This window comes from Mauremys reevesii, linkage group 6 (assembly GCF_016161935.1).
Source record: "Mauremys reevesii isolate NIE-2019 linkage group 6, ASM1616193v1, whole genome shotgun sequence".
Taxonomy (NCBI): Eukaryota; Metazoa; Chordata; order Testudines; family Geoemydidae; genus Mauremys; species Mauremys reevesii.
In genome coordinates, this window is record NC_052628.1 from 81,214,544 (window position 1) to 81,241,672 (window position 27,129).

Consider the following 27,129-nt stretch of genomic DNA (forward strand, 5'->3'; position numbering starts at 1 on the left):
ATTATTGTTACTTCCTAATGGCTGTTTGATGGTCAATATGAAAGGATGTAATGAGTGGAACACAATTAATAAGAGACATATATCCACATTATAAATGACAGCATTTGGCCTATTTATTGGTTGCCTTAACAGAAAGGAAAATGATCACTACAAAAGATGGCCTTGCCAGATAATCACTGAAGCACATTAATGGAGTGGGAAATCTTGCATTCCCTATGTCTACCAGTGTTCTAGCTATTGTGGGTGTCCAGGGCTGTCAGTCTACCACCTTTCATAACCAGTACATTCAGTAATGAAAAATGGTCACGAATCTACTTTCTGTAGGGTGCTGAATCTTGTGTTTTTATTTCATTATGTGCTTTGGATGGGATTCCTATTAGGTCTATTTTCAGCTCTCTGAAGTTTGCTTAATTTGCAGTATCTGCAACAGTAGTTAATAGTAAATTAATGATTAATTGAAATAAATCCACCACTCCAGATGCTCTGGTAGAACATTTTACAGCAGTAATTACATTTTTAATAAATAATGGTTACATTACATAATGCCAGTGATTGTCCCTATGGACTGCAGCATATGTAAGTCAGAGGACTTTTTTTCTTTTCCACTCCTCTATATCCGTTGCTCGCAGCTTATTTTCTGTTTTAATATGTTGATAAGAAGTATGTATTTAAAGGCTTTCACTTGCTCACCTTAAATATTTCATTTCCCCCCTTTGTTGATGATAAGCTGTGTCATACAAATGGGGTTCATTATTTTTATCTATGAAGGCTTGTTCTAATTTTGAATGATTTTTGTAAATCCCTTTTCTAGCCTCCATATGTGGGTCTAAATATGTCCCCCACCCCACTCCAGATCAAGATTTGTTTTACCCAAGAACGAACTAGTCTGGTAAGATGAAACCCTGAAGTGTCCTAAGGGAGCTGTATACAAGTATAACTAATTGGTTCCCACTAATGAGACTGGAGGTTAAACTGTCATCTCGCTTTTAGAGGACATATCTGTCCCCCTAGACCCAGTAGAGTTACATTAGTGGAGTACCTGAGGATGCTCATATTTCTTACATAAACTGTGTCTGTTGTATAGAAAACCAAAGTTCTCCAGCCTCTAGAACTGTCCTTCAGGCCTTTTGTGAACTCTGAGGGCCAGATTTTCGATGGTGTTTAGGCACCTGACTCCCGCTGATTTCATACTGTGATCAGTGTCTGTTGGCCCACTGAGCCACTAGGGGGTGGCGGGGAGCTACTGCCTCACTGGCCGTCCTGGGTCTCGCCTCGGTCACTGGGGAATCAACAGAGGGAGGGGCGCCGGCAAGGGTCTGTGGCGCGCCCTTCAGGCAGTGGAGCGCCGGCAAGGGTCTGTAGTGTGCTATCAGGAGTTTGCTACCCGAGGCGGGTTGGCCGGGGTAGGAGAACGCAGGCCCACCCAACTCCACTGCATTCCAGCCCAGGGCCCTGACAGTGGCGGGGTGAGGGTCCAAATAGACTCACCGCACTGCGCAGTTCTGTCCCTGGGCTCCTTCCAACCTGGTCTCTTGAGCGAGTCCCTCCGGGCCTTCCAGCTCATCCAGGTATTCGGCTGCTGGCAGCTCCAGCTCCCCCTCTGCCTCAGGCTTCTCCAGTTCCTCCGGGTACTCAGCGGTGGGCAGCCCTGGCAGCCCCTGTCCTTCCTCCAGGTCAGGTTTCTCTTGGTCCAGGGCCTCCCCTGGACCAGCAACAGGGTCTGAAGGGAGAAGCCAGTGGTCTGTGTCTATCTCTCTCCTTGGTGCTGCCCAGACTGGGCTAAGGGCCCCGCCCTTTATACTTTCTGTTCCACCCCTCCCCTTCTGGGGGGTGGAGTAAGCTTGGTCTGGCTCCATCCCCCCAGGCTGAGAAAGTGGCTCTTTACCCTCAGGTCTGGAGGGAAGCCACCCTGGCTCTCTACACATACTTAAATTCCATTTTAAGATCCACTGCATCTGAGGACATTATTCAATTCTAGTCAATTTATTACAGCTAAAGGAAGATCTGAGATTATCTTAAAATTCTCTTGGCACTCCCTCCTTCCATTCCAGTAAAGCCCATCAACAGGCTTGGGTATTATTTTTCTACACATCCTCAATTGTCCTATGTCTAATTTTACGTGCAATAATAATGATGAGCCACACCTTTCAATAGCATTTGAACAAGTATTATGGGAAGACCAAGACATTCGATTTTTTTTTTAAACTAAAGAGAGAAGAAATGAAATCCTTTCCCCAGTAGATAAAGGGGGAAATATCACACTGGGAATTCCAATTATTATTTCATTTATAGAAATATAAATACATAACTTTCTTATTTTCCAAATCCTGTTCCTTCTTCCATTAAAGTTATAGGTCTCATAACAGAAAACAAAGGTTCTAACGCAGCAGCAATAAGCTTTGAAATAGTGATCTGGTTGCCCCTTTCTCCAAGTGCATTTCTGGGATGGATCACTCAATAACTCTGTTCTGTTCATTCTTTCTGAAGCATCTGGCATTGGCCACTGTTGGAAGACAGGATACTGGACTATATGAAGCATTGGTCTGACCCAGTATGACCATTGTTATGTTCTTATAAGAACCTGAATAAAATAGAAATGCTGGATGAAGCCTTTGATTTTTCTATACATTGATTTTTTTCATTCTTTCTCTAATGTATATTAAATACTTGCTTTTTCCATTCCCACAATCTATCTAGTGAAGCTACTCTAGTGGGGCCTATCTTATAGGGAATCTAACATGGGTATTAGATTTATCTTGAACCAAATGGTTAAAAAGGATGCACACAATACACCAAATCAAACAAAACAGATTCATCTTTTGCAGGAACAACTTAAAAATGGGAGAAAACTTGCTAGCAGGTTTCAAAATTCGGTAAACAGCTGAAAGGATTTAAAATATATTAAAGCAATTCTTATGCTACTTCCTATACCCAGTCGAACACATACTAACCAATTTACTCTATAAGTATACACACAAAAACCCCACTTTAAACAGTAACGGTCTCCTTTTATGGGGTGGTAAAGCTTGGCTTTTTGGATTGATAGTTCTGGAAGTGGGGTGTAATGAGGATAATGCCCTGCCAAGTGGGTTATAGCTTCATTCGGTGTTCCACACAAATGGCCTCAGTCATTTGCAAGCACCAACTCTCCTCCTACAACAGAAACCCTGATTTGAAGAGACACTAGATGCTGTATGTTCTCTGTATGTATAAATATCCCCTGTCTGTGTGTTCCATTTTATGCATCCGAAGAAGTGAGCTGTAGCTCACGAAAGCTCATGCTGAAATAAATTTGTTAGTCTTTAAGGTGCCACAAGTACTCCTGGTTTTTTTTTTGTTTGTTTGTTTTGTGGATACAGACTAACACGGCTGCTACTCTGAAACCTATCTTTTAAGAAAGACATCCAGTCTCAATTTCAAGTGATAGACAATCCACCAGATCTTTCAAAGTAGTATTTTATTTTGAATATATGACTATGGCATTGGTAATGTATTTAATATATGCACATTAAAAGTTATTAATGTCTTTCTTATAGAAATGGGTAGCCATGCTTTTATGATCCACTTTCTTGTCAATCTTTCAGTGGTGTTTGAAGCTGCAGTTTCAGAGGATTTTATAACATCACAGTATTGTTTGGATCATCTGTCTGAGTGTCTGAGTTAATTATGACTCAAGATTGTTGAATAATAGGCTAAACTGGAAATTATTTAATCAAAGATTATCAGAGATTAGTATAGCATTATATAGCATATGAAAAGAAAAGACACATTACTGCCCTTTGATATGATGATGATAAAGAGCTGGCTATGTGTCTCTCCTTCATTGTATCTGGAAAGATGCGGCAGATTTCATTCCCCAGCTAAGTTCCCATACCGGTGTCATTAAATAGGGTTTCCAAAAAAAGAAAATCTTTTTTTTTTTGCCAAAATAAACATGTTTTAATGTAATTTCTGTACATTCTCAGTTTACTTGATTTATGTGTGAAGGCGTGATTATTTACAACTGAGGACTAACAAGATAATATATTTCAGTGGGTCTTTCTTCCCCCATAATTATTGTTTTCTGTCTGCAGTAACAATTATCCCTTATCAGTAAGGCTGCGATTTAGTCATGGAATCTACGACTTCCAAAGACCTCCATGACTTCAGTTCGCACTGGCTGGGAGCTGCAGGGTGCCCTGCCCTCTGCGGAGGCTAGGAGCTGCGGGATACCCCAGCTGCCCCAGGTAGCGGGAACCCCCACAGGTGGTGGCAGGTGGTTCCCTGCAGCTCTCAGCCACCACAGGCAGCAGGGGGGATCCCCAGAGTTGCAGCAGGGGGACCCCCCAGAACTCCCACTGCCGTGGGTGGCAAGAGAGACCTCTGCTGCTCCAGGTTGCAAGGGGAACCCCTGGAGCTCTCCACCTCTCTCATGTCAGGGGAACCCCCAGAGCTTCTGGCAACCCCAGATGGCCGGCAGCAGCAGCAAGGGGGACCCCCCCCCTCCATGTGTGGCCACCCTGGGCAGCTAGAGGAACCCCCACCATTCCCTACTGCTATGGGCAGCAGGGGGAACCTTTGTAGCTTGGAGCCACCACAGAGGGGGACCTTGGAGCTCCAAGCCCCCAGGGGTGGTGGGAGTCCCTGGAGTTCCCAGCCCAAGTGCAGCTGCCCAGGCTCCCCATTTTATCATGGATATTTTTTAGTAAAAGTCACAGACAGGTCATGGCTTTTGTGAATTTTCATTATTGCCTGTGACCTGTCCGTGACTTTTACTAAAAATGTGCGTGACAAAATCTTAGCTTTACTTATCAGTTTCCCAGGTTTATATATGCTTATGTAAGTAATATGTATATTAATGGAATGGTTTTCCAGATTATCTGGAAGTAGTTTGCACTGAAGTTAAAAATATTATTATGAATCGCAGGAAATTTTCTATCAGGCATACATATCTTAGGAAATGGAAGTTGTTCTCCATTTTGGTCCCATCAGAGAAACCACCTCTCCTTCCTGGGCTCCTATCCAGTTTATCCTGAACTACTTGCTACACCTAAAAGAGACCAACTTGTCAATTAGCTCACCGAGGGTACTCCTGGCAGCTCTCTCAGAATTTCTTTCATCTATAGATGATCTGAATTCTCCAATCCTATGATTATCAGGTTTTTAAAAGGCATGGATAGATTATTCTTTCTGTTAAAGATCCAGTTTCTTCCTGGGATTTAAACTGCTTGTTATTGCATTTCTTGATTAAAACTGTGTTTTTTGTAGCTTTTTCCACATTTAGGATAGTTACAGAGCTCTGGGCTCTGATGGCTCACCCTGATACATAATCTTTTACAAGGACAACACGGCCTTTCATCCTCACCCCAAATTTCTTACCGCAGTGGTTTCATTTGAATAAGACTATTTATTTGCCAAATTTCTTTCCAGAGCTTCACTCTCACAAAGATGGAGAGACTAACTACCTCAGAAGTTTGAAGAGCATTAGCATTTTATGTGAATGGAACTCAGGAGTGTTGGTCATCTCTTCAGTTGCTTTGTTTCATTTGCTCATCTAAGAAGGAGACCAGTTACCGCCCAAAAGATCTGTTCTTAGATTTCTGCCTGTATTTGTTTATGATATTGCAAAAGTAGCTCTTCATCACAGACTATTAGTTCTCTCTGAGGGCTCAAGTGGCTTTTCTTGGTTGTGTTCCTGTTACTGAGATTTGCAAGGCTACCACCTGGCTTTCCATCCATATGTTTATCTCTCATTACACTATCTCCACAGTCTCCAGACCAATGCTCCTTCTTCTCTACATTGCAGTCACTGCACATACTGGTACCCGGTGTGATGGAACTGAGGGGTGGGGGGTCAGGGTGACTGCCTCTTTACACTCTTGGCAAGCACATGGAGGAAGCATCGACAACCATCTGCTGATGAATACCACTCTGCGGGAGGGAAAAAAGTACTCCAGCTTTGGTGCACTGGCATGCACATACCGAAAGAGGAATGGACATGTGCAACACACCCTGAAGAATGATTACTGAACAGGTATGTAACCATGTTTTCACTAGGTTGCTGCAGATGGGTCACAGTGTTTGGAGGATCCTTCATTCAGTCTGAATCTTCAAGAAGTTATATAGTGCCTTTTACTCAAAGATCACAAAATACTTTACAAATATTAAATAAGCCTTATAACACCCCTGTGAGGTAGTCATTATGCCCATTTTATATAGAAAAACTGAGGCGGCAAGAGAGAGACTAAGTGACCTGCTGGCTCATTCTGTTTAGGCAAGAATTCCTTAGATGTGGTAAGTTAATATAAATTACTTTTCTATGCATTTCTATGCATACATTTAAGCTTCTGCCCACTGAATGTGTCTAACTACTCAGCCTAAACTTTTTTTTTTATTTTCAGATACATTTGTAGATATTTATTTTTACTTTACATTGGGGATACAGTTTTTTTTATCTTCAGAATAGTACCTGAGTTGGGATGAGGCCATATAGGAACTCTGTGACTCCAAAACATGCTGCTGAACATCTGAGAGGAAACTTGAGACAACCCTTCACTCTGATACAGTCATACAAAAAACGAAGGTCTCATTTGGTAGCAGAGACTTTAAATTTTTAAAGCCTCTAAAAGGAAATCTATCAAATCAGTGACCCTTGAAGGTAATCATCTCTTCCTCAATATGTAACCTTCATTCTAGTTACTTAGCCAAATAACTTCCTTGTATATTTTAAAAAAATGACCAGTTGTACAGAAATGTATATGTGAAATCTTGCTTCCTATTTTTGGCTTGTTCTCTTCCTCTCTGACTATTAATTTCCCCCCTCTATTTAACTGGCATTCTACAACTTCCCTAAGTTTAAATCATACTTCCTTGCATTAGTAAATAATATCCCTTACCTTATTTTGTCCCCCAAATGATAATTAATAATAATACTTACACTATCCAATAGATTTGTTTTCTCAAGTGTCTGCCCTGGAATAAAAATTCCATTAAAAATAATTTTAGAATTCCAGTATGCCAACACCAGGACTGCAGTGTGGACAATTTGATTAAACAAAGATCATTGAGTTAAATCAAATTTTGTACATATTGGTAATACAGATGGAATTTGCAAGCCCATGTCATTCTCTGAAAACATGGGGGTTTCATTAATGAGCTGTGTCCTGTGTTACATGAGCAGTTGTAGTGCAGTGGAGAGAGAGTACACTGAGTCCTTTGGAACGATTGTGCTTTATAGTGCTCTTAAGGGACCAGAACAAAGTTTCTTTTGGAAATGAATCAACATACCAGACCTTCCTTGACTACAAAATGGGTCAGGGGAGGGGAAAGTTAGAGGGGAAAATGACAGAAGCCCACTCCTCACACAAAAGCCTAATAATTTATATCTAGGCTAACACTTAACACCACTTTTTAAAAAAGGCCTAGGTCACCTGACAAAGCAAGGAGGGTTGATATAATACATAAGCTTGTGATTGCAAGTACAAATAAGACAAACCACCATGTAAATGGATAGTTAAGCAGCTAATTGAAGGCCACGTTTTTGCTGTCCCTTACTTGCAGTAGGGTGGGAGGGAATAAGAAACCTCATCCCTTGCACAGCCCTTATAAGAACTGTCCAGAAAAGTAGCCCCTGAGGTTGGAGTGCAGAGGTTGCTTCCCCTGTAGGAGCACCTTGCTGGAAAGGATGCAGGACCATGGCTCTACCCCTTCCTTGTGCCAGAGAGCCCGTGAGGTGGTATGTTGCACCCCTTAAATGGGCATCACAGATTGTGCTTTTTCTGCTGTGCAACAAGGAAATTCTGGGAGACAGGCTGCTTCCTCAATACCTCCTCTAGCACAGAGCTGCTACTAAATGCCACAGTCTAGCCCTAGGGTGCTATACCAGTATAAGGTATTTTTATTATCAATGCACTCCAATTCATTTGCAACTTTAGACAAACACATATCTGGGCTGTTTTCTATTCCTTTTAAGTTACATCGAATTTGTGCGTAAGTACCATATTTTAGAAACATTACTAGCTTGCATTATCTAATATTCCTTTAACATATTGGTCTCAAACAAAACAAATTAGAGAGAATAAACTTTTCCCTGCCGAAGTGCTGCAATACTTTTGCTGTCATTGCTCCATGGAAATTGATGCCCAGTTCAAGAAGAAATGTTCTTTTCATTGCCAGTGATGGACAGTAGAGACTTCAGCTTCAATAATATTCTGTCACCTAATGAGAGCAATGGGGTATGGGACCAGTGCGATGGCAGGAGAGCCTTAGTTTTATAGCTTGCAAAATTTGTGCAGATCTTTCCTTGCATTTTTGGCATATTTTGACAATTGTATGTGTAAAGCTCAGTCTAAACAATTTATTTCCAATTGTTTCCAGATGAAGGGATTCATGCTTTTAGATTAGGGATATTCTCTTTTACAACAGAGCTAAGACTCTCCCCCTGGCCAGTAAATTGCTTATATAAAAAACTAATCAATTTGGATGATATCTGCAGAGTTTACAATACTGTCACTTGCAGCTGCCATAAAGATGAAAGGAGTTTTATATGGTAGCTTAAGACCAAAAAGCTTTAGACCATTTCTGAGAGACGAGGGTATGATGAGACAGTTATTTAAGCACCAAATCTACATTAAGTGCTTAGGATTTAATGTTTTCATTATTTGGTAAAACGAAGCAGTAACAGGAGCTTAGAGTTGAAATACTCTATTAGATTATCAAATTGCGTTGCTTTTTGTATAGGAGAGCAATTATGTGTCTAGCTCAAAAGCCATTAGGAAGGTAAATGTGTTATTTGAAGGATGTTTGTAATTCATTTGTTCAGTATTTGATTTATTTATTCCAACAAAATATATGGAGATAGTGATACTATGGGACACTTCAAGATTTAAATGTACTGCCGTGCTCATGTATGTATTGGTGTTTTCAAGCATTAACTTACTTTATTTTTTCAAGATGTCATCTTGGTATGATTACAATGATCTCTGCATGCTCTTGTCATGCAAATGAAATGTATTGATTTGCTAACTATAACTATTCATGCGTCAGTAGATTTTTTTTTAAAGCCGCCTAACGCAGGCTATGCTCAATATGATATGGGACTGAAGTTAGAAGGTAGGCATGTATAAACTTTTCACATGAAAACCTTTAACTTTTAACATAAATTTGAAACTCCATGAGCATCTGGGAAGGTTTGGACTAATTTGGAGGCTTCCTGAAATCTTCCCTATCAACTAGGCAACTTCTTCCCACTTCCTAAAGCTGTTACCTTTTAGTTGTATTTTTGAGAAGCTGTGTAGTAGCCTGGTACTCTCTTTCATCTTCAGGGGCCAACTGATATGCACACTCTGAGGCATTTCATGGGATGGCCAGCTGACCCACTTATTCCTTTATGATTCTTTTGAGGACTAAGAAATGGTGCCTCTGTCTTTCTACATCCAAATAAATGCTCTTTTTGCAGCTGATGAAAAAAAGAGTAGACCAAGTTGACTATAGTTGTGTTGCTTGAGGGATACTTTAAAATATACAAGCTTGTTACTGTCCCAAAGGAACATTAAACTCACCAAGGATAGCTGAAACAGGCTACAAATCTACAGCTGCCAGTTTAAGGTAGCTTTAGGGGCCAAAATATCTTTAGAGGAGCTGGCAATCTGCGTAGCAAGAAATAGCAATTTATACGTAATAGTACAAGTTTGTTTAGAATATAATGGGCCATAGACTACATTCAAATGGAAAGTGTGTATCATTGCATATGTTGAAAATTCCACTGATGATCATACACAAAACATGTCCAATGGATTTATACCACTGCACGGATGCAATATTGCCAACCTTAAGAGATCAGAATTTGAGTCACGTTACAAAAAATTAATAGTTAAAAAAATCTGTTTTGGCTGCTCTTTATCTGCATTCTGGGTTTGAGCCTTTAAGGTGCACTTGAGTCACATTTTCAAGTTGTTTCACATCCATGAGGGGTTGGACATTTAAAAAAATGAAAGCAAAGTGTGTCACTTCACTAGATTGCTTGACTAAAAACACTAAATATTGCAACATTCATGATTTAAAATCAGAGAGTTGGCAACATGTCTTCCATCCATTTGAGATTATGTATTGGGAGGCAGATTTCAAAGATATACCACAGCAACAGTAGCACAAAGAGACATGAGTTGGGTCACATTTACTCCTACTTATACAATCAGGTCATGGGAAAACTAACTATTAACATTACTCATTAAAGGTGAAATTCACCCTGTGCAGAGAGTCAGCACAAAGCCCATGCACCACCTAAGTCCGATTTTTAAGACTAGAGCAGAACTTAAGTAGTGCATAGAGCTTGTGCTGATCCTCTGCATAGAGGTAAATTTCACCCTAAATATCTACACTAGCTGGAATCTCTCTTTATGAATTTATTAATAAAGCCCAACTTCTCAAAGTGACACTTTTCTGAAGCGATGGTTTCCTGAGTCCCAGCTACTTGAGGAATAGAACATTGCAAGTAATGCAGTGTGAACTTTTCTTATCATATGCCAATGAGGGTAAGGAATGGTGTCCCTAGCCTCTGTTTGTCAGAGGGTGGAGATGGATGGCAGGAGAGAGATCACTTGATCATTGCCTGTTAGGTTCACTTCCTCTGCGGCCCCTGGCATTGGCCACTGTCAGCAGACAGGATACTGGGCTAGATGGACCCTTGGTCTGACCCAGTCTGGCCGTTCTTATGAGATGCCATACAAAATGAAAGATCTAATAAAAATGAAAATAATAATCTACTAGTTTGTACAATTCATATCCCAACTTTTTATATAAAACGTTTTTTAGAATGGTTATCAAAAATACACAGGCCATCATACCTTATAGCCAGCTAGTAGTCATGATTTCTGTCCAGGTTCAGGAAGAAATAGACTCTTTGATGATGATAAAAATCATGAACCATGTTTTCTTGTCTTATTGTTATCCTGCTATCTTTGTCCATCCATCTAAACATGTGTTATTATTAGGGAAGGGTGAATGGACAAAACCAGCCCTTAGTAAAACTAATAGGTGAGTGACAGACACCACCGATTTGTACCCTTTCTACATACAGACACGTTGTACATAATTTGAAAGTTTATTATATCTACTTTAAAGTCTGATGTGGAGCTGTCAAGGAGTGCTGTTACCATAGAATTGGGGATTAACAATACCATTAACATGTTAATATGACAACTTTGAAATATTTGCATTTGTTTTGTTATTTTAATGATTCTATATATTATTTCAAGAGATAAAGAGTAAAATGAAATCCAATAATAAATGTGTACAGGTAACATGGAAGTGTAGTAGTGCTGGTGACATTTCTAGTAAACATCATTATCATCATCTTGTTCATCATTATGATCTGTCAAGAGTGTGTGGGTTACCACAGTCTTCATTGCCATGATATGTACACAGTTCTGTGCAGGGAAAATTGTTCTGACTAGACCCAGTTGATTGTACAGCAGCACATACTGGTTCAGGCACAAATAAGGTCTTATAGAAGCTCTGATGCCATTGGGCCCTTGAAGAATACAGGAAGTAATTCATCATCCGTGTTTTCTATCCATGTTGAAATGGTGATCCAATATCTGGTTTACCTACGTGCAAAGACATCCAAATATTTGTTTGACAAGATGCTCTTTTGACATGCTCTTCAAAACTGTCCTCACATTCAGTTGTGCTGGTAACGTTGCCTGTTTCAATCCACATGTTATTTATGTGATCCGTTTTTGGAAAGTAGTGAACAGCAAGGACTAAAACATTTGTATCCAGTGAACTAAATATTTACTGTTCCTTTGACACAAAGAGACACAAAAGTCATATTGGCACATAAAGCATGCTGAAGCATCCCTGCGTCCACTTCCTCTTGAATGCAGTACAAGACTTGGGCTTCATGAATACCTCTAGTGGTGATGGACTCTACAACATCATCATAGGAAAAGCACCCAGCAAGAAGTGTTTTTGTGTTGGGTGAGCTTCTACACTTCCAGATGCATTTTGAACTATATATTAACAGAGGAACTGCCATTGAAACATCATCTCTTCATCTCCCTAAGGACAGGGCGCTACAGATATTTGTTTTGTGGACTGATAGGTGCTGTGATTGTCCCTCCCTTGCCAGACGTAAATTTGGTCATCTTGGCCATGTCATCAAATCTTTTTGTGCTAGATTACTTGACTGGGCTGAAGAATCCATGGGTCCCATCCGAATCCATCCAAATCAAGTGCACCTCTCACAAATCTCTCCATTTGTTCTTAACCACCACCTACTATTTTCAGTAGAAACTCTTGTACATCTGATGTTACTTGCAGTCCAGTAGATATGTTAAGTACCTCTGGAAGTGATTCAGAGTCAAATGGGTTTGTTGTATTGTTGAGACATGGTTAGTAAGTCCCTTTTCAGTGCAGAGGCAAGGACTTGCTTGTGGACTTTGTCTTCACTATTTCTTGTTAGGCCATGTATTTCTCTCATAGCTTTTGCATATTTACTCAGGACATGTCTTGTGAGGAGGACTGGCTTCTTTCTTGTCAGTCCTACATTCCCACAGCTACCCTTTGAGTCTTTTGATGATAGATTTCTCTGTTCCCATGTCACTCAAAATTCCATTGGAAGAACCAGGAGTCTGATAAACAGCACATTCCTCAGATTCAAAGGCACAGTGTACTTTTTCAGGGAGACCTTAACATATCAACAATGTGCATTTGTATCTACCTGACACAAATGGCGGTATGCTTGTGGTTGAAACCTCTCCAAAATGGAATCAGCTGAGTGTGAGCAATACCAATATAATTTGGTAGTGGTAGTACATCACAAAGTGATAATCTTAAAGGAGACCAGGAGAGATTTCAGATAGCATTCATTTGTAGATGACAAGAGTTTATTTTTCTCAAGTACTTTTTCATGTGTTCAATGTGTTCTAGGTTTCTCAAATGCTGCACACTGTACAAAATACTCTAACTTCCCAAGGAGAGTAAGTGACTTTTCTTTCCCACACTTCAGTGATATTTCTTGTGATGTTGGACTATCTGCAGACTGTTCTTGAAACACCACTTTAGCCATTGAATGGAAGGTATTCTTTCCATCAGTGATCTCTCTGTTGATGTTTGTTATCCTCTCCTTCATGGATGAGATTTCCACCACCATGGGGTGGTACAATTCTATTTGGAATGAACACAATTCCCTGGAGTGTTTTTACTTCAGTTTTTCCATCACAAGTAATGAACCACCTCAGCTCATCAAAACTGATGGAGAATTCATGAAGATGCAGTATGTCAATTAAATTACAAAACCCAAACTCATGGTGCAGCTGTGCAGCAAAGTTTACATGCGGTGGTGTGATGAGATTGGAACTATTAGATATTATTCACTTTGGAATAGGGAGGCACCTTCTTTGAATGTCTTCTGAACGATGATACTCATTGCTGGCTGAATTATGTGCCTCTTTGTCAACCAAAGGACAAATACCTGCAGCAGCTGGGGCACAAAAGTAGTTGACCTCTATAAACTACAATCACCTGGCTTTGGATAATATTTTGAGGCTTTTATTTTGGCTATTTCAGACCGAATGATTGAAGTGGCATTATACAAAATTAGCTGTTAATTTGAAAGCTGTTCATCAGGCCGACATGCCAGAAGAACATGCACAAAAATTTGGATGACTTAAATTCCTGCTTCAAATTACTAGCAGCTTGGATAGCTTCAGCTAATGTTATAGCGGATATATGGAATGAAATTGCATAACCATAGCATTTTTCTAATCTTGTCCGTAATTTGCTACTGGAATAGCTTTCAGTTTCTATGTCCTGAGAGAAGTAGGGCTTTATGTCTTTGTAGCAGCTTGGATGGGAGAAGAACCTTCTTGCTGTACATAAAATCACTGTCTCTCTTTTTTTCAATCAGCTGATAAAAATACAATGTCACAAGATGACTGTATTGTTGCAGTGTAACTAGATGGCTTTGCTTTAAGATTCATTTCACTCAAGAAGGAAGAAAGGCATGAGGAGTGATCAACTGCATTCTTAGCAATCAAGTCTCCCATAGATATACTGTACAATATGTCGTCATCTCCTTTTTGAAGTGCTTCTTCCCTTAGATTGGTTGCTCTCTCATATGTTTCTATTTTATGAAGTTTCTTGTTGGTCTTGTGTGGTTTTTTTTCTCAAGCAAACAGTGCAACAGGACCAATTGCTGGAAGATGTGCTTGGTCTGCTGGCCATAGAAGCAGGAAAGCATGATGGTCTCTCATCAGATTTGGTCTGTTTTTTTCCCCTGGGTTCAATACAACTCAAACATGCCAAATTTGACTTGCTTGTGTATTTCTGAAAGTAATCCCTGTGATAGTGTTCATGGTAAATCATCGAAATTAGAAAACTCATCTGGATTCTGCTGCCAGCATCATGGAATTCTGTCCAGCACTGGTGGCTTTTGACAGATTTTTTTTTTTTGCATTTAAAAAAAAATTCTTGACCAATCACACTTTTTTTTTCAAAGTTTGTGGAGAGTCTTTTTTTTTCTTTCTTTCTTTTTGATGCAAGCTTTCAGGAGCTTATATCCTGCATGACTTCATATACTGTAAATTTCCAAAGTACATTGTTAGCATTACCACCACCACTACTACTGTTTTTTTTATTTTATACAAGTGTACAGATTTGTGCTAAATTAGATCATAGAATCATAGAATCATAGAATTCAAGATCAGAAGGGACCATTATGATCATCTAGTCTGACCTCCTGCAAGATGCAGGCCACATAAGCCGATCCACCCACTCCTTAGCAAGCGACCCCTGCCCCATGCTTCGGAGGAAGGCGAAAAACCTCCAGGGCCATTGCCAATCTTCCCTGGAGGAAAATTCCTTCCCGACCCCAAATATGGCGGTCAGCTGAACCCCGAGCATGCGGGCAAGACTCTCCAGCCAAACCCTCTGGAAAAGGTTATATCATACCATTGACCCATTGTACTATTTACCAGTGTGGCACTTAATTGACCTATTGACTAAGCCCGTTATCCTATCATACCATCCCCTCCATAAACTTATCTAGCTTAATCTTAAAGTCATGGAGGTCCTTCGCCCCCACTGTTTCCCTCGGTAGGCTGTTCCAGTATTGCACTCCCCTGATGGTTAGAAACCTTCGTCTAATTTCAAGCCTGAATTTCCTGACTGACAGTTTATATCCGTTCGTCCTCGTGTCCACATTAGCACTGAGCTGAAATAATTCTTCTCCTTTCCTGGTATTTATCCCTCTGATATATTTAAAGAGTGTAATCATATCTCCTCTTATCCTTCTTTTGGTTAAGGAAAACAAACCGAGCTCCTCAAGTCTCCTTTCATACGAAAGGCCTTCCATTCCTCGGATCATTCTAGTGGCCCTTCTTTGTACCTGTTCTAGTTTGAATTCATCCTTCTTAAACATGGGAGACCAAAACTGCACACAATACTCCAAATGAGGTCTCACCAACGCCTTATATAACGGGACTAGCACCTCCTTATCCCTATTAGAAATACCTTGCCTAATGCAACCCAAGACCGCATTAGCCTTTTTAACGGCCACATCACATTGCCTACTCATAGTCATCCTGCGATCAACCAGGACTCCTAGGTCCTTCTCCTCCTCCGTTACTTCCAACTGGTGCGTCCCCAGCTTATAACTAAAGTTCTTGTTAGACATCCCTAAATGCATAACCTTACACTTCTCACTATTGAATTTCATCCTGTTACTAATACTCCAGTTTACAAGGTCATCTAAATCTCCCTGGAGAATATCCCGATCCTCTTCCGAATTGACAATACCCCCCAACTTGGTGTCATCCGCAAACTTTATCAGCCCACTCCTACTCTTGGTTCCCAGGTCAGCAATAAATAGATTGAATAAAATCGGACCCAAAACCGAGCCTTGAGGAACTCCACTGGTAACCCCCCTCCAACCGGACAGTTCCCCCTTCAATACTACCCTCTGCAGTCTCCCCTTTAACCAGCTCCTTATCCACCTCTGGATTTTCATTTCGATCCCCATCTTTTCCAATTTAACCAGTAATTCTTCATGCGGTACCGTATCAAACGCCTTACTGAAATCCAGATATATTAGATCCACCGCATTTCCCTTGTCTAAAAAATCTGTTACTCTCTCAAAGAAGGAGATCAAGTTGGTTTGGCACGAACTACCATACGTAAATCCATCCTGAAATCAATCCCAGTTGCCATCCGCCTCATGCTCCGGAACCACTCTCTCTTTTAAGATTTTTCCATGACTTTGCATACTACAGATGTTAGACTAACAGGCCTATAATTTCCGGGTCACTTTTTTCCCCTTCTTGAATATAGGAACTACATTAGCTAATCTCCAGTCAGTCGGTACAATCCCGAATTTAGGGATTTATTAAAGATTATCGCTAACGGGCTAGCAATATCCTCGCCAATTCCCTTAATATTCTAGGATGAAGATTATCCGGGCCCCCCGATTTACTTCCGTTAAGCTGTTCAAGTTTGGCTTCTACCTCAGATACCGTAATGTCTACCCCCATATCTTCATTCCCATCGGTCCCTCTATCACTATTCCTTAGCCCTTCATTAGCCTCATTAAAGACCGAGGGAAAGTATTCGTTCAGATATTGTGCCATTCCAAGATTATCCCTAATCTCCACTCCGTTTAAAGTTTTAAGCGGTCCCACTTCTTCTTTCTTGGTTTTCTTCCTATTTATATGGCTAAAAAACCGTTTGCTATTGGTTTTAATCCCCTTCGCTAGGTCCATCTCCACTCGTCGCTTTGCCTTTCTCACAGCTTCCCTGCACCCTCTGACCTCAATAAGGTAGGTTTCCTTGCTGATCCCTCCCATTTTCCACTCCTGGTACGCTTTCTGTTTTTTCTTAATGACCCCTCTAAGACGCTTGCTCATCCAGCTCGGTCTAAAACTGCTACCTATGAGCCGTTTCCCCCTTCTCGGGATACATGCCTCTGACAACTCCTGCAACTTCAACCTGAAGTAACCCCAGGCGTCATCTGCCCTTAGATCCCTAAATATGTTAGCCCAGTCCACTTCCTAACTAGTCGCCTTAATTTAGTAAAATTAGCCCTTTTGAAATCATACACCCTAGTCTCAGATGCACTATTGATTATCCTCCCATTTATTTGGAAACGAATTAGCTCATGATCACTCGAGCCAAGGTTGTCCCCTACAACAATGTCCTCAACAAGGTCCTCGTTACTCACCAAAATCAAATCTAAAATGGCATCCCCCCTCGTCGGTTCAGCAACCACTTGATGAAGGAATTCATTAGCTATCACGTCTAGGAATAGCTGAGCCCTATTATTATTACTAGCATTTGTTTCCCAATCTATATCCGGGAAGTTAAAGTCCCCCATGATCAAGCAGTTCCTATTAGTGTTTACCTCCTTAAAAACATTAAAGAGCTCTCTATCCATCTCTAAGCTAGATCCTGGCGGTCTATAGCACACCCCAATCACTATCCCGGGTGAGGCTCTGGTAGTTTTCTTCCCCAATGTGACCATTGCCCAAACAGACTCTGTATTGTCCATTGCAGTGCTAGTTATCTCATTACATTTCACCTCATTATTGATATACAGTGCTACTCCCCCACCTTTACCTTTGCATCGGTCTTTCCTAAACAGCACATACCCTTCCATACCTGTACTCCAGTCATGGCTACCGTTCCACCATGTTTCTGTTATTCCTACGATATCCGGTTTCAATTCCCGGACCAGATCTATATGTTAGTATCAAAATTGCCATTGTTGTTTAGGGAGCACTTTGAAGCCCAACATGAAGCTGGGTATCGTCATCTCTAAGGCTAATACTGACCTGTGCATAAATGTCACTGAATTAAAAGGCTAGTTTCTAGAATATTTCAGAGGTTAGTACAGATGCTCCCGACTTATGCAAGCGTTCCATTCCGGAATGCCTTGCATAAGTTGAATTTTGTGTAAGGCAGGAACATATACCTGACAATTACACCCCCCCTCACTCCCTGCACCCCCCAAAAAGCAAGCTTACAGAATTTATGGAACTTTTTCCGTAAGTCCGGATTTGGTAAATCAGGTTTGCATAACCCAGGGAGCGTCTCTGTTTTAATTTCTAACTGCCTGAGGATGCAGTAAGAAATTAAAACATTCTACCAGGCAGAGTAGATGCTACATTGTATGTAGAAAAGCTTACAAATGGAGAAGCATTAAGAAATCATACACATTTCTATGCTACATTTCCAGCCACTACGCAGTACAAACTATGGGCACGCAATCTACTGCAGTGTTTCTCAAACTGGGGTCGTCACTTGTGTAGAGAGAGCCCCTGGAGGGCCGGGCTGGTTTGTTTACCTGCCCTGTCTGCAGGTCCGGCCGATCGCAGCTCCCACTGGCCACGGTTCACCGCTGCAGGCCAATGGGAGCTGCTGGAAGTGGCACGGGCCGAGGCACTTACTGGCCGCCACTTTGAGAAACACTGATCTACTGTTACTGGTGCATAACCTTCAGTGTGAGATTGATCTGGTCTCATTTCAACTGAAAATATAGACAACTATTATAATCACTTGTGAGCTAATTTGACAATTAAGACTACATGGTATGAAAACGTTATGTTTGTATATTGCAAAATGTTGATAGTTGCCATTTTTGACACATGCTAAGCAGCTTCATTATTTCTAGGGGGAAAAAAAAGGCTTGCCCATGCAAACCCAACAAAAATCTTCTAATACATTGTTGTTTGGTAGCATTGACCAATACACACCTCATTAATGTGTTGAAATTAATATAAACAGTAAAGACTGTAGTCATAGTCATGTTGCAGTGTTTCTGGAACTGGGCAAAACATAACACTTTCTTATTTTGGGTACCATTGTTTCACTTTACCTACAGGCTTAAGGTAACATGGAGTAGCTCCATATCATATCTAATCTAAACACAAATAAAATAAGCATTGAATGAGCATCACATTATATATCTATATATATATACATGGATACAGAGAGAGAGAGCATGTGTGCATATTAAACTAAAAAAAAAGGCTATTTTTATATGGCCGCAGGCCTATAAGGGCCCACTCCTGTAAACATGATATCTTTTGATTTTCAAAAGCACTTAGCATTTGCCTAATTCCTAATGAAGTAAATGGGAGCAGAATTAATCCAATGCTGAGCATTTTTGAGAATCACAAATATAAAGTGTTTCTAGTTAAGAGCATATTACCACATTACAAATAGGGAGGTACCATAGACTTCAGTGGGAACAGAGTGACACTTCTGAAAATTGCACCCTATATGCAGAACGTCCATTGACTACAGTGGCATTTCAGTATAAATAAAGCTTTAAGTCTGTAGAGTTGGCTATTTGTATTGATAGCTGATGAGGAGGTGTATAATTTTTGGATCAAAATCAGATTAAGCAAATCAGATCAGGTATAAATATTACTGAAAGATGAAAGTCTTAAGCATAAAGTCCCATTTTTCAAGGAAACAAAATTAATATTTAAATATTAGATACTGGAGAGGACTGAATTGCAGCTTGTATTGTAATACCAGAAGAATGGCCATCTTAGGAATTTTGGTTTTATTTTATTTACAGTGTGTATTTGGGTTTGATTTATACTTGGAAATTTAATGTGAATCAAATTGGATATTATTTTCTCTGCTAATTCAGTTCAATAATCACATTTTCAGATGTATTCATATTTGAACCTGAAGATGAAACTAAACTATACTAGTGACTATGGAGAAAAAACATCAATTTGTGTGGAGTAAGGACATTTTAAAATGTGGAATAAAGAACAATGACTCACAAAATAGTATGGCCAAAGCTCAGAAGGGTTCAGATTCTCTGATGTGCCTGCTGGATGGAGCTGAAATGGGCTCAACAGAGTTGGGCATGTTTTCCTAATTCTGGGGCTGGTTCCCAGTTATGGTGTAGATTAGAGCCATCTGGCGACCTCGCTAGTTTACTCTATCTATAGCCCAAGAACTGCCAGCAGAGGATAGCTAGAATACAGCACACTCCAGCCATGTTCCTTGCCCACTTGAGTACGTCCGCTGTGCTGGGGACTGCAGAGAGATGGTAGAGGAGCTAATTACCCTGGATCTGTGTCTGCTGTGAATATCCCATGCTGGGGGAATAGCAGGGAAAATGCAAGGTATTTGATTCTGTTTCCACCACTAGAGCAGTGGCATGGAGAAACTGGCTCATTTTGGAATAGATATGCTCCCGAACCAGAGCTCAGAAAAACAAATCTCTCCGTGTATCTGAAAAGGTTAATAACAACAACAAAATGGGGATCAGAATGAAATTTTGAATTTAACCTGAACAATAGCTGCCGCTAACTGGTACCCAATACTTTGGTACATGAATATTTGGTACATGAAGGCTATATGAAGATACTGTTGCTCACTTCAGAGTCTACAAGCAAATTCATTACATCTTTATACCAAAGAATCCATGAAGAGAGGACTCTGTGACATATTATTGGGAAACCAGGGATCCTGGTTCTCAAGACGTTTTAGACGCTCCGCAGGATAGTGCACGTCTATACAATTTAATAAATGTTGTCAGGCAAATTTCGCCATTTTCAGATGAACATTTTCAGATGAACATTTTCATTACTGGGGGAAAACAAGTTCTTAGGAATCCAGCTTAGCTAATGGAATTCCATAACAAGAGGATTGCCAGGGCCCTTATTACCTATAAGTTTAATCTATTGTCCTTAATCAGTCAGCTCTTCATTCTAAAGGGATATCACGTCACAAAAAGACTGATGCATTATTTTGCTCTCCTATGAATTTAAGGGGCCAGATTCTACCACCCTTATTCTGGGTTAGTTACAATTTACTTCATAAACTGTCACATTGACTTGAATGGGGCTAGATATGGGATTAGGTACAGTACTACTCAACATGAGTGACAATGGACCAAATTCTGCTCTCCAATAACACAGCTGAAGTCCATTTACACAGATATAACAGAGTAGAATTTGGCCCAGGGTCTTTTTTTTCTTTATTTACATAAGCAGATGATACAAGCTATTAATTTTTAGGGACATTATATTAAAATACTCGCCAGGGCCTACATCCTTGGAAGGAGATGATACATGAAAAGAATTTAGAAACATGTTTCAGCTGAGAAAAGGATGAATAGAGAATGCTGTTCACTTAAAGCCATGAATGTTAAAAATAGGGCACAGCTGTATAATTAAATAAATGCATTTTTTTGTACTGACAGTACATGTTTTTTAATTAGGACTGTTACTGATATGTTTACTTGTTTTATTCGCACTTTTAAATGTTTGTGCTCTACTGATTTTCTTTGCCAACTGCTAGTGCTAGATATTGTGAGACAATCCCAACTGGAATGCTAGAAGTGGATTTTGAAGGGGGAAGAAATTCCCATTGGCATTCTTCAGTTCTCCTCTCACTGCAATAACTAACCTGCAAAATTTGCATCTTTTTCCTTTTTTGGTTTGCATGAAAGCTGCTCTATCTACTCTAGCTATTTTAATATCCTCTCCATTTTTCTATTCTATCACAACAAAACATTTTATGATACTTTATACAAAAGATGATAGAAGAAAGTAAATTTCATTTTTTTATATTTTAACTTTTTAAAAAGTTAAACTATTGTAATGTGTGTGTGCATATGTGTATATCTATAGATCATAATTGTATATGATTTTAGTGTGTGTGTTTTAGACTTCTGTAGGTGAACTTTTCAATGTAACCAGGTTAAGACTTTCAACTAACTGCACTATAATATACATTAAAGGAAACAAATATAGTCTCCAGTATATTGTATATTATTTTATGTTGGCCCTATGTTTTTCCTTGAGCGTGTCTTTGAAGTTATCAATATTTGTGCCGCGTGAGTTGAGATTCTGCTTAAACATGTCTGAAAGATTTTTGCTGACCACCCTTTCTGTGCTTTCTGAGTTTCAGTTCATCTGGAGGACATTTGTCATGAGTCTATCCTCCATTCTGATAACATCACTTTTCCATCTAAACTGAGCATTGATAACCATTGTCTTGAAGCTGGTTGGTTTTGCTCTTTCAAGGATGTTAATATTTGACACTTTATCTTGCCAGCGTACCTTCAGAATAGAGCAAAAATAGCACACATGAAATTTTTCAAGTTACTTGAAGTATCTGCAGTAAGTTGTCCATGTTTCGCATCTGTATAAAAGGGATGCTATCATTGCTGCATTGTAGATCATCAGTTTTGTTGACAGTTTGACGGTATGCTTGTTGAATATCCTATAGCAAAGTCTGGCTTGTGTTTTGTATTTCAGATGGTACTACCAAGGTATGTAGTTTTGTACCATCAACGGTGATGATTGGCTCACTGGGATTAGTTGATAGAAGACTCCATTTTTTCCAGGCTGAGGGTGAGTCCAAACTGTTTTTAGTTGCCTCTAAGAACCTTTCAAGTATAAGCTGTAGGTTGCTGTTACTATGATTAAGTATGTTGGGCCCCAATCCATCAAACGCTTGCACATATGTTTAAATCTACAACCATGAATAATCCTACTGAAATCGATGGAAAGGTGCATGATAGTAACATTAAACATGTACTCAAGTTTTGGCAGGATTGAGGCCTTGCTCTGCAACTAGTCCCACTTAAACCAATGGGACTACTTGCCAAGTAAGAGTGGCAGAATCTGGGCTGGAATAATTCTAGTTTATATCAGAAGAGGAAGTGACATGGGATCTAAGCGTTATTAGATACAGAATAGTGTTTTTGTTCTTTTTTTTTTTTCACAGCTGTGCAAACTATTTTGGATGATGCAACCCTATTTAAGGCAATTGGATTGTTGTGATTTGAAATCCAAGGTGTTAATGTTCTGTGTCCTGCTGGGGAATGAATATTAATGGTTTGCCTCTCCTGTTCATTCCTAGTGTGCTGTGCTAAAAATGTTAAATGATGTTACCTTAATGTCATCCATTCTGGTGGTCTTAATGGTTTGTGAGCAAGTTACCTCTTGCGCAGTATTGTACACAAAGAAAAGTCAGTCTGTGTGAACTACATTATGACAGAGACATTACTCTTTCCCTAGGGCGGCGCTTGTAAGGGTTATAAGCACTGATTTCAAGTCTGAAAAGCTTGACAGCCTTTCCTAATTGAGCATTTCAGGCTCTGGACTTCTCAGAGTGTAATCTAAATTTCTCATCCAAACTCAGTAAAGCTTGAGCTTGTCTTTTATATTGGGAGTGGTTGGGAAAGCATGGGGAGAGAAATTGTATTTCAACGAGAGATACTGGAAATATGCTGCACAAATCTCATCTGTTCCTCCCCTGAAACTTCACAGGAGAACCACGTGGAGGAAAGTGAGAATTTCAAGTGTTCATGTGGACCACATCTTCTGTTTGTGGATGTAACCGTTTTCACAGAGTATTTTTTTTAATACACTACTGTTTGCAAATAGAAATGGTGACATTTACACATGCAAAACACATGTGCAAAATGAGTGAAAATAGGGCTTCCATGCTTCCTTTTTTTTTTTCAGGCAAGCAATAGTGCACAAAGTAGTTACCATTTTTTGCATGCCAGTCACTGAATGGGTAAGCCAGATTAAGATGGCTTGAAACTCTGGTCCTGTAATACTTTATTTCTTGAAAATTGGCTATTTCATCACCTCTTAATAGTTGACATCCTAAAGAACATGCCTCTGGCATGCTGAATATATTACTGAGTGCTAAAGTTTTACTATTGGATACAGCAAAGGGGTACAGAGAAGTCAAAATACTAGGTGAAGGGGATCTTCAAAGCATTTAAAACACTAACAATTTTGTTGAACTGCAAGAGATAAACTGTTCATTGATAGTTATTTCACTAAACGTAGGTTCGTATAAATATAATGACACATCTCAACTGTCATGTGCCAAAGTGTGGAAAACACTTATAATCACAGTGCAAAAGCTTGTATAAGCAATCAAGGTTTTGACATCAGCACTGTATCCTTTTGGAAATGTGACCTTCAAGGGCAAGTTCTGTGGGTGTTTCAAGAGGGTGCTTTAACTGAAAGATCATTCATATCCCCATAAAAATAATGGCTTTATGCAATCAGAAATGAAGACTACGTTTTTACACAACAAATCTTGCAGTATGTACACACAGTCTCAACGTTCAATTAATTTGTATTTTTAGCACTGTACCACAAATGAATATTCCAGCCAGCTAATTTAGGCCTGGTCTACACTTAAAGTTAGATAGACTAGCTATGTTGTGCAGGGCTGTGAAAAAAATCAGACCCTGAACTCCATAGTTAGGTCAACCTAACCCTTGGTGTAAAAAAAGGTTAGGTCAACAGAATAATTCTTCTGTAGACCTAGCTACAGCCTCTTAGATTAACTGCATTGGTGGAAAAAACACTTCTGTATTCCACTGATGTAGGAAGAGTCTACATTATGGCACTACAATGGCACAGCTGCAGAACCATAGTTGTGCAGCAGTAATATAGACATACTCTAAGTTATCTGTTTTGGGCCTTAAACCTTTTGGGCCTCATGGGGTCGATGACAGAGTCCTGTGCTGTTGACTTCTGCAAGCAGCAGGAGGGAAGGGAAAGAGGATGTGATCCTCCAGTGATCCTAGCAACCTTCCTCCTTCAACCAATAGGAGGAGGGAAAAACAACAGTCACCAACAGCCAATCTGAGGACAGAAGACAGCCAGGCAGACTGCAAGTAGTTTCTGACTCTGTGCAGATGGAGAGCAGGATGGAGGCTGTGAATAGCCTGGCTTTCCTGTCACCTGGTAGAGACTGGTTGAGGAGTGGTGGAGAGAAGGTCTCCCTACAGCTTGTCAGGACAGCACTTATAGGCCGGACAACTGGCCTGTTAGTAACCTCAGTCTGCAGGAAACCCTCAGGAGGAGACAATCTGTTCCTCCTGCTGCCATCAACAGGAGGAGAAGCCCATCTCTCTTTCCATCATCTGCAGCCTGCTTGTCCTGTAGCCAGGCCACACCGAATTCAGGATGTTGGATCTAGAAACCTGACATGCTTGCAATGGAACCTGTAGGTTTCAAGCTTTAAAGAGGGTCCGCATAGTTCTGGAAGGGGGTGGACAGTTAGTACCTCTCCAGCAGATCGCAGGGAAGACCTGCTGATTTGTACTCATGTCCTGACCACTCAGCCTGAAAAGGAACCTGAGTAGCCTGTATTATAGCTAGATAGGTAATTAGGGTTTAATTTTGCACCATTAAGGCACTTTGTGTCTGCGAATGGGCTTTCATCTACCTGGATCATCAGGACCTGCACTGCCAGTTCCAATATAATAAGGTGTGTTTCTAATAGCATCACCTTAGAGGCCTGCAACGTGTCTCCCTGTGCACCATCTGGGTACCGGAGGCATGGGGGACAGACAGTACTGAGCGGGGAGACACTTTTTTGTTTAGGAACGTTGGGAGAAGTGTGTGGTCATGTGACCTAGTGTGCTTGCTGCCGTAGCTTTTAGTAATTAAAAAGCATTTAATTACTAAATTACTAAATATCTCTAATCATTTTAATAATTTAATATTTGTATTGCTTTGATATTTCTCTTTAAACTTTATATAAGGATTTGATTATAGTTATTCTTTTTAATTTATTTGCTTGTGAGAGTTTGAATGTTTTGTGAGTTCAAGTGTGGTTACCCCTTGTCTCACTAGAGACACTGCCAAGTAGCTTTATTGTTTAGCATAATGAAAAGCTGGACAGCTACCAGCAGCACTGTGAAAAAGAGCCCCGGCAACGAAGTTTGGAACTGTCCAAAGACTGAGATACCCGTCTCCTGTTCACACATCATGTAGGCACTAAGCTAGCACCAAAAGGGGGATTGCACTTTTCTTACACAATCTCTCAATGCCTTTTGCTGTGTCAGTAGCTAGTACTTTCTATGACCTTGTATTGTAGGGGTGTGTGTGTGTGTGTAGCTATTCTTTAATGTGATGCAGATGAGTTTAGGGAGTGAGAGGAAGTACAGAGGCAGAATGAAGGAGATTGTGAAGGATTAAAGTGGCTCTGTATCTGAAGCCATTCATACAGACTCCATGAAATAATTCAGACATCAGTTATTGGTGAAGCCCACCCACACCTGATTTTTTTAATAGATCAAATTTGTCAGAAGCACTTACACTTATATTTATCAAAAGGTTTTGATTTCCTGCAGCTTCCTACAGCTGAAAGTGGAGACCTAGGGTGTTACTCTGAAGCAGAACCCAGTATTTAGTACTGTGATATGCATAACTGGTTAAATATTTTTGTCTCATTGTTTATTTTAAGGCGTCATCTGCTCTGAAGTTTCCTTAACACAGAATCTATTCCTCTGCCACTTCACTCACACTAGTTTGGTAGAATGTACATCCTTGCTTTAACCATGGTGCCACAGTGTTACCGGGTACTTTGTCAAGATAAAGTCCAGTGTCAGAATGCACCAGAGACCCACCAGACATATGATTACAACAGTCTGCTACATTGATGTGCAGGGTTATTGTAAAAGCATATGTTTTTGTCTGATCCTGCCGTGCACCTCTGCCAGTAGGCAGAAGGGTAAAGTCCTGGACACACCCTCTTAGGAGGGCCAGCTGGCTTCACTAACTGGTTCTCACACTTGATGCCTTTACCCCATTTTGCACTCATGCAAGACCAAGGCTAAGAAAAAAATACTTCTGTTTCTCAATGGAGAGGTAGTAACATAGTAGAGATCAGAAGCCAAAAAGAAATGAAACCAACTTTTTTTAAAAAAGAGTTGTGGGTGTGGACCCAGTGGCCTTTTTTGTGTTCCAAGAATAGCTGGTATTATAATTTTTGCCAGGTCTTGGGTCACAGAAGGTAGGCCCCCCCCCCAGCTTTGGTGGCTGCATCTTTTTCTTTGTAATTGATTTTTCCTTTTCCAGTCTGTTGCATTCTCTGATAGAAACTCACCAGAATAACTGTGTGTATGCATGTATTTAACCATTTGAACTTTTAGACAACTGTGGAAACATTTTATAACAATTATACTCAATATATAGACCATGGAAATTATTTTCATCTTGAAAGTGCTGTACAAGCATTAAGATTTGTTTTTGTAATAATATCTAATTTAAAAATAGGCTAGCACTTAAGAAAGAGTTCAATAGACAAAAAGCCATGAAGATAGATCTCTGAAACTCATATCCTTCCCCCAGTGACTGAAAC

At 40.1% G+C, this 27,129-nt stretch overlaps 1 long non-coding RNA gene across 1 annotated transcript in view; it reads left to right on the plus strand.

Moving 5' to 3' along the window:
• Positions 1 to 27,129, plus strand: part of LOC120407474 — a 128,382-nt gene that overhangs the window by 78,478 nt on the left and 22,775 nt on the right. Inside the window, exon 4 of the long non-coding RNA XR_005600013.1 lies at positions 22,263 to 22,358. This is a non-coding gene — a long non-coding RNA (uncharacterized LOC120407474). The remainder of the gene's footprint in view (positions 1 to 22,262; positions 22,359 to 27,129) is intronic.